This window comes from Pinus tabuliformis, chromosome 2_1 (assembly GCF_031772625.1).
Source record: "Pinus tabuliformis cultivar Carrire ecotype Pingquan chromosome 2_1, CPIR1, whole genome shotgun sequence".
Taxonomy (NCBI): Eukaryota; Viridiplantae; Streptophyta; class Pinopsida; order Pinales; family Pinaceae; genus Pinus; species Pinus tabuliformis.
Window position 1 is genome coordinate 17,378,171 of NC_142299.1, and position 9,521 is coordinate 17,387,691.

Below are 9,521 nucleotides of genomic sequence, written 5' to 3' on the forward strand. Positions count from 1 at the left end.
AAAGAAGCTTAAGAAGAAAGCTCATAAGAAGAAGAAGACATCTCAGAAGGACTATGACAGTGGGAGAGTCGATTGGGGATTAGGTATAAGAAGCTCTTCAGATTCAGAATCAGATTCAGAATCAGATTCAGAATCATTATCAGGTATGAATGTGTTATCCTCTGATGTTCCTGCTATATTTCCTTGTGAAAGTGATGGAAGTGATAGTGAAACTACTGAACATGCTTTTATGGGTGAGCAAGAAAAGTGTCAAATAGAGGCAGTGTTTAGAAGGCTTGCAGACAAAGTTAAAGATCAACAAGATCTATTGAACAAAAGGGAATGTGCTTTCAAGGAAGAAGTTACCAAACTAAAGGCCCAAATAGAAGAAGGAAACAAGGTAAGAAAGCTACTCAAGGACAAGGAAGACCAATGTCAAAAATTGCAGCATGAAGTGACATTATTAAGAAAAGAAGTCAACGAAAGAAGCACAACCATCAAGAAACTCAAAGATAGATCCAGCTACTATGAAAATCTTGAAGCTACAATCCCCTCACTAAAAGGAGATCTTGAAGAATCAAAGAAGCAGAATACAGATCTACTCCAAGCTATTGCAAAACAAGAAAACGAAGTCACCAGCTTAAAATCTCAACTAGAATGTGCCTTCCGAGTTCGTCAAATGCAGCAGGATCTGAATGAAGAACAAGAAAAGGAGATTCTCAAACTAAGGCATCAGTTGGAAGAAGGAAGGAAAGATGGAGAAGACATGAAGAAGCAATGTCTAGAAAAGGAGGAACAACTTCAAGTTGAGGTAAATATCTTGAAAGGTAAAATAGAAGAAAAGGATAAGCTTTTACGATTTCAAGATAGTTCTAAAGTCTTGGATGATATTCTTAGTAGTCAAAGGTCTCCTGCTATCAAGACTGGTCTTGGTTTTCATGAATCTGTTGAAGGTGAATCTAGTTCACAAGGTGAGGCAAGGAACTCTAAAGAGAAATCCAAAATGATCAACAAGGAGATGAAAGGTCAACCAAGGAAAGAAAGTCTTCAAAGAAAATCTTTTACTCCTCCTATGAATAATATTGAATGTTATGTATGTCATAATCTTGGACATGTTGCAGCTAGATGTAGAAGAAGAAGAGTTCAAGACTATTATGCGGACAAGTCATCTCAATCAAGGTACTTTAATGGATATTGCTTTGCTTGCAATATGTATGGTCACAAAGCTGCTGATTGCTACAGGAGGAATATGAAACATGTAAGATGTTATGCATGTAACAAGTTTGGACATATAGCAAAGGAATGCAGGAACAAAGGATGGACATCACAACAAAAGGAGAAAACCTCATCACACTTGAAGATATGGAGGAAGAAGGAAGTACAGTCAGCACAATGTACTGAAACACAGCCCAGCACAAACATACCAGACTCAGGGGGAGCTGAAGGTGTAAAACTTCAGTGTTCTAATTCTCATACGCAAGTTTCATGAAGTATAGACGCGTATATACGCGAGTTAGACACTGTAAAGTCGCGTATATGTCAGTCTGAAGAAAAGCAGCGGGGACAGGATCAAAAAAAGGATCTGAGATGATTCAGTCTGTTATTTGCTCTATTGGTTACAGTCTGCTGAGGATGAGTGGAAATGTTTTGTTACTTGTATGATGTCGAGAAGTGTTTTTGATCCTAACTTGAGGATGATGATGTTTTGATGCTTATTGCTGATATATACATGATCAGATCTAACAGATGGCACTGGTTGAGGGGGAGCATATACCTTTAGTAACTCATTGTTGGCATTATGGTTAATAATCCTTGGTGATGATTCTTATATGGCTAAATGATATATCTTGCTATGATATGATGTTGTGAGTTGTCTATGATAACCTCTCATATGATTCTTGAAGTTACATAGAAGATGTTCAGATCAAATTTATGGTTGATTCTTTGATGATGCATATATGGTGCTTACATGGTGATCTTCATAAGGACAAGGAGAAGTACAAAGCTTGAATACTTATATACTGCTGTTGTCATATGCATAAAGATCATACAGTTATGATGCAGGCACTCATGTGGATAAGGATTGTTGCTGATGATGATATCAAGAAGCTTTGCCAAAAGAGTTTGAACTCAAGATACATAGTGCTGATACATGGATGACTACTCAAAGTTGCTTTATTGAAGACATGGTGATGAGTTCTTATCTATATGATGATAGGTTGATCCTTACATATGTTAATTAATGCAGATGTTTCCAAGTAATGATACTTTGATCATGTAGAGCTTGATGAAATGGCTATTTCACACATGATACAATGTGAATGACTCTGAATTCTGTTCAAAGGGATGAATTGATGCAGACATACCTTGTTATAGGTTGATGACCTATTCTCTACAGGACATTTACAGGTTGCTGATATGGAAATTTGTGTACGCGTGTTGCGTAAGGGATATCTGCGTATATACGCTTGTTTATGTGTATACAGACGCGTGTATGGAGATTTGAAGGAAATCAGCAGGGACAGATGTTGGTTGCAGAAAGTCTGATATAGGTCTGACAGAGATCATCTGGCACAGGTTCAGGGGGAGCAGATAATCTTCCAATGATGCATTGTTGGCATTATCTTAAAGCTTTTGGTTCTAGTTCACATTTGGTGTTGATTTCAGGAGGAACAAAGGCGAAAGAAGAACAGAAGGATCTCTTGGTTGCTGATCTGAATGGTGATTATCAGATGCTGCTAGTGACTTTCATAAGTCTTGGTCTAGTTATTTCGTCTCTATGTCATATATCTTTTTTTTGGTATCTCTTTCATGGTGTCAAGGTCATGTAACGGCCTATTTTGGTTTCCCCACTATGCCTGGGATGATTGATGCAATATGATTGGTTGTCATATGTAAACTTTTGATGTATCCCCACTTGGTTGGGTGGATGAGTCAATTTTTGTATATCCTCACTTAGTTGAGAGATGGATGTATGTATGAGTCTTTGGTGATAGGAAGGTCTTTTATGATGTATAGAGTCATGTTCTTCTTGAAGAACATCTTTTGTAGATCTTGCCTACAGTCAGGAAGAGCATGAACAGCACACTTCAGCAGTACAGAGACTTGGCATGTACTCAGGGGGAGCATTGACAGATTGGTACACCTTGGCATATACAAAGGGGGAGATTATTCAGAGATTTCAGCAGGTACTCAGGGGGAGTATGGACAGTGGAATGATTCAGCAAAGGAAGAGAATATCTTGGTCCACCCTTTGCCCTTGATGTCAAAGGGGGAGAGTGATTTGGTGTTGTTGCCATCAAGTCCAAAGGGGGAGATTGTTGGCATTATGATGCATGTGTTGTACTTGATGGCTACCCTCTCATAGAAGAATATCTCACTTATGTATAACTGGATGAATCTTCAGAAGAGATATCAGATGTGACTGATGGAGGACAGCTCAAAGGAATCAGATGCTAATTCTAAGTGTGACAAGCTAGCTTTGCCATCAAGTCCAAAGGGGGAGATTGTTGGCATTATGAGATAAGTGTTGTCCTTGATGGCAAACCTCACTGATGACAAATCATAGTACAGAAGGTCAGCAGCAAGGAATTGATGATCAGACTATAAGAAGAAGAGAAAGTTCATACACGCAGGTTCGTTAAGCCCAAGTCGCGTGTACACGCAGGTTGGCTTCAGCAAAAGCACGTGTATGTGGAAAAATACCTTTGGTCCATGGCGGTTAGTCCTTGGAAGTTGTGCCTATGGTTTCGGACCATTGTGTCTCGACGGGCGTGTCGATCCCTAGTATTGAAGTTGATGGTATTGTGTTACTATGGTTTTGGCTCTTGGTATTGAACAAGGCCTAAGGCTATATAAGGAGAAGGAAATCATTAGGCAAGTGCATCTGAAATGTCTTGAATATCTGATGAAGCATTAGATCCAGTATGCAGGGTTATGGGTTGATGATGCATTGCTTGATCTGAGCTAAGGAGAGATCTCACCGGTTGATGGAGAACTAGATCTAAGGAGAGATCGGGATCAAATGGTTTGAAATGAACTATCTTTATGATGCTTATTCTAGATCTACATACTGACGCATGTATTGTTCTATAAATGTTATGAGTATGACTGATGTCTGGTACAGCTGCAAGTTATGAGAAATTATTTTTAGATCTGTACGCGGGTTGTCTTTGGCAAAAGCGCGTATACACGCGGGTTTGATTCATCGAAGTAGCGTATACATTGTAAAGCTTGATATTTGAAGTTGCAGATGGATCTGATGGTTATTACAGAGTTCTGTGTCTGCTCTGTGTTCTGGTGACTGTTGTTAACAGGGTTTCAGTGATTCAGAGTTTGATGATTGTTTAGAGCTTCAATGATAGTTATGGGTCCAGTATGAAAATTGGATGAAAAGTGGCCTTACAGATTATGTGTTGTGCTTCAGTGTATCCAGTTTGAAAATTGATGAAACGTGGTACCTGGAGGTGAGAAGATTGTAGGCAAGCACCTACGTACTAGTATCTAAGCTAGTACAAAAGCTAAAGGAGATCTTTGGAGCATTGTAGCAGGTAGCAGCCTGCGTACTAGTAAATGGATCGGCTAGTACAAGTGCAAAGGGGGTTGTAGCTCCCGTACTGGTATAAGACTGCACCAGTACAAATATTGTAAAAGGATTTTCTTATTAAGAAGAAGATTGAGATGACTTGCAGCAGGTGGTTTTCACCCACATTGGGTTTCCACCTTATATCTTTGTGTTCATGTGTGTGGCTCTTGTGTGATGTTCTGTTCTGTTATTCTGCACCTGTTTACTGTTAATATGCTTAATAATGATCTGATGCATTTACTGAAGATTAAGCTAACTGAATTATAAGATCTCTGGATATACGCGATTTTCATTAGACTCAGTAGCGTGTACACGCGGGTTCACTTAATTGAAGTAGCGTATATGGTTCTGAGTATGAAATTGAAAAGTTTGATTGATCTGATAATACTGATTCACCCCCCCTCTCAGTATTATTTCCAACACATTGTTGGCTAGGTCTAGATGCTCCTGCATCAGACTCCCAAAGTTTAAATTAACCATGATCTCCTGATCATGCATTTCTGGTTTGCGTCCTCCTGGATCCCATATTTGATTTGATAGTCTGTTCTTGATTACTGTTGCTGTTGTTTGTCCCTCAAGTCTCTGTCCACTATGTGGTAATGCATCACTATCTGCTGTTGTCCTTTTCACATACCTTGCTGCTGTTTTGCTCACTTTAATTTGCAATTCTTCATTCCTTGCTGGCTTCCTCATCAAAAGATTCGACTTATACAAATCTGCTATCTCATCTGGAAGTTCTCTCAAAAGTTCTGTATCATCTTTACTAACTGCGTTGTTCGCAATATTTGTCTTTAATCCTCCTGCACTCTGGCTTTCTTCAAGATCAATGATCTTCAATGACTCAGTGTATCCTTTGAATTCAAAAATTCTTTTGCCATCCTCCTTAGTCTGCATATGACTATGAGTAGTCATTTCTTCAACAGTCTTCAATAACTGTTTGTCTTTCTTCAAGTTAATGTGACCTGCAAACACACAACAACCTTTAGTTTTCAAAATACAATACCTTCCATTTTCTTTTGATGCTTCAAGTACCAATCCTCCATCATAGATCTTTTGGATTCCAGCGGATCCTTCTTGCTGTGACCCCATTTCTCTGAGTCTTTCTTTCTTCAACAAATCAATATGAATTTGCCCAAGTTTCCTGAACTTATTCATCAGCTTGCCATTCCACTTCCGTTGCAATAGCTTCCACTTCACCCTTTTCTTCAGTCTCCATCTGTATCTTCGATCTTCACTTATCTTTCTTTGTACTACCAGACCAATTTCTAGTTCTTCATTCTGTTGCCAGCTTCTATACTTCTGCAATTTAATGCTTTCCTCAAATTCATTCTCATGTAGCTGATCATTCCTTCCAAATTTCTGGTTACTTCCACCTTCGTCTTGCTGAGTTAATATTTCTGTCTCCTTCATACCTTTGAGGACATAACTCCCTTGTTGCTCCTGATCTTTCATCTCACCTTCAAATAATCGCTGCTCAATTTCTCTAATTTCAGCATCATATTTATTAATGCTTTCTTCCACACCTTTTCCTCCATCAGGTTCTATAAGCTTTGTTTCTCCTTTGGGTTCCTTGAGTAATCTTTCCAAGAATTCTATCTCCTTGTGAAATCTCTCCAGTAGATCATCACAATTTCCATTCTCAGCTTCATTATTTTCTTGGCAATCCTCCTGATTTCACCTGTTTTCTACATCATCATATCACAAGCATCTTTCATTAGTTCCATTAAACAAATTCATCGGTTTACCTTTTTTTAGTCCCACTATGGAATTGTCTTTAGACTACTGGTCTATATCAACCTCATCTGACTGTTTCATACCAAACAATATTTCATCGATGAACTCCTTCTGTTGCAAATGATCAACACCTTCTTCCTCTAAAAAGGATTCTTCATCATACTTTACCTCAAGAGCTTCATTCTTAGTTGTGACAATTTCAATCGACTGTCCATCATCCTCTGCATATCCTGCAAACATACACAAACTGTAAGAATCAAAATCACAAGGCTTTATTGCCTCATCTGCTTCCTTTGTCAGCATATCTTTGAATTGTTTTGAACTATGCCAATAGTCCATGAGATCTTCAGCCGATCTCTCTAAATCCTCTTCACCCAACATTTCACCTTGTTCTAGTCTACAAATGGAAACTTCCATTTCTACTTCTGTTTCTCTGAGTTTCTCTGATTCCTCTTGAGCGCTCAATATCTGCTCAATCATTCTCAATTCTTCTACTATCTGTAACTTCATTTGCTGATTTCTCCTTTCTCGTAGCCTTTGCCATTTTACTCTTTTGTTCATGGTCCAAACACTCTTCTGCAGCTTCTTCATCAATATTCCAATCTGGAAATCTATCGCAGCTTTCTCTCGGTCAAACTCTTCTTGACTCATTGTCACACGGAATCAGTCAAGGGTGCGGACACAACTGACCTTCCTAGAAGTCTAAGACATTCTAATGACAAACAAAACAAACTGGAGCTATCCTTCTCTAAACATACATTATGATATGAGAAATCAAGTGTTTCGTTCTTAGCTTTGTCCAAACGCTGTTGTAGAAGTCCAAGCTTTGTTGATCTGGATGAGCTCCTCCTTTTCTCCAAAACCTGCAATCACCAACAGTCAAACAATTAAATAGCACCTGATTATAACATAAAACAAAGCATATTCAACACATAGACCAAGGAGTACATGAAATAACCCATAAACAACAAGTTATTGAGAAGAATGGACCAATTTGCATTAAAGGTAATCAAAAGGAACCATTACAACCTGAGCCTTGGTGTTGTGCAAGCTCCTTCCAAGGTCCACAAGAGTCTTCCTCTACTCTGACAAAGCTCACCCACCTCCAAATAGAACAAGTAAAGATGACAATCTCTCCTTACAAGCTTCTAAATGGGAGTCCTAATTCCTGCAGCATTTACCCTTAGAAATCTATAGCTTTCAACCTCCCCTCCCTCTGGCTCAATGCCTTTATTTATAGTGCTGTAAAGAGGTTATTCAGGTCCACCATCAATGGGATAATCCCCCTCTTTGGATGGGATAGCTCCCTTATTGATGGGATAAGTTCCTCCTTAATAGGGATACATGAACCAACTAGAGGCGCATCCATTTCATCAAACCGACCTCTAGAAAGTTCTAGAAGTAACCACAAGTAAGTTTTTTAAGATGAAACTTGCGCATTTTGCCTTTTACAGAAGGACGCACCTGTCCCTTAACATACAGAGCGTCCAAGGACGCAGCCTTTGTGAACATTGTGAGCGTCCCCGCAGGTAAGGCTTGAGAGAACCTGCGTCCCCAGAGATAAACACATTTTTTACAAGACTTTCTCTCTTCTTTGAGTTTGAGATGGATAGCAGAGGCATAAGACTTGCCTAAGAGGGTAGTATGACTATTGATTTGAGCCATACTAACTGTAAGTAGTCATGGTGACATTTTTTAGTGTAACAGATTGCCCCCTAAAGTGCGAAGCCTGGAATAGATTAGGGTTTTGTAATTCTAGGAAGGGTGAAGCGCTTTATCATTTCAAGGATTTTCTTGTGGATGACCTGGTTGGAACCTGCAATTTTCAACACAAAATACATGTATAAGATTATATCATCACTGAGGTAGGCATTCCCATACTCAGATTCAAAACTTTAACTAATGGACTAACTATTCTGATACAGGAATGATCTTGCAGTACATCATTTTTTATAGACTTTTGTAGACACAGTATGGACGCAGCCATCTGTTTATGATTAGTCTACATAGATAATGAATACAAAACTCCTCGCAGCCTGGATGGTAGAAACTAGATCCAGGGTCTTCACTTCTACTTCCCGAATTGGTACGATTCTAGCCATGTGATTAAATGATTTGATGTCGAACATGTTAGAAACCACTTGATTACCAGTCGATGATGTAAACTGTTAACAAGCGTGAGAGAGACCACCAGTAATGTCAATGGTTCTCAAAGTACCAAGCACAACCTGTGAAATGTGAATAGATGTTTTGATGTCGAACACTTCACGGAATCCTTTGATCGAAAGTCAATGATGTAAACTGACGTCAAAGGCGAGAAACCTGCCATTGATGCATGCAGACTTCAAGGTACTGTCGATTCCTAAGTCATCTTTCTAGATAATGTGTCGATGTCGATAGAAAGCGACCCGTTGCAGGCAAGCCTGCAACACGAAATCATTGTTCAAGTTGAAGAAATGTTGCTGTAAGGACTGACTCAGGGATGGTCAAATGGATGACAAGTATTTTGCAGATGAAAGTTTTTCTTGCAGACCTCTTGAACACATAACGACACGACATATGGCTTGGTGACGAATAACTCAAAGTTAATCCCCGGGCCAATTTGTCACATGGAATCAGTCAAGGGTGCGGACACAACTGACCTTCCTAGAAGTCTAAGACATTCTAATGACAAACAAAACAAACTGGAGCTATCCTTCTCTAAACATACATTATGATATGAGAAATCAAGTGTTTCGTTCTTACCTTTGTCCAAACGCTGTTGTAGAAGTCCAAGCTTTGTTGATCTGGATGAGCTCCTCCTTTTCTCCAAAACCTGCAATCACCAACAGTCAAACAATTAAATAGCACCTGATTATAACATAAAACAAAGCATATTCAACACATAGACCAAGGAGTACATGAAATAACCCATAAACAACAAGTTATTGAGAAGAATGGACCAATTTGAATTAAAGGTAATCAAAAGGAACCATTACAACCTGAGCCTTGGTGTTGTGCAAGCTCCTTCCAGGGTCCACAAGAGTCTTCCTCTACTTTGACAAAGCTCACCCACCTCCAAATAGAACAATTAAAGATGACAATCTCTCCTTGCAAGCTTCTAAATGGGAGTCCTAATTCCTGCAGCATTTACCCTTAGAAATCTATAGCTTTCAACCTCCCCTCCCTCTGGCTCAATGCCTTTATTTATAGTGCTGTAAAGAGGTTATTCAGGTCCACCATC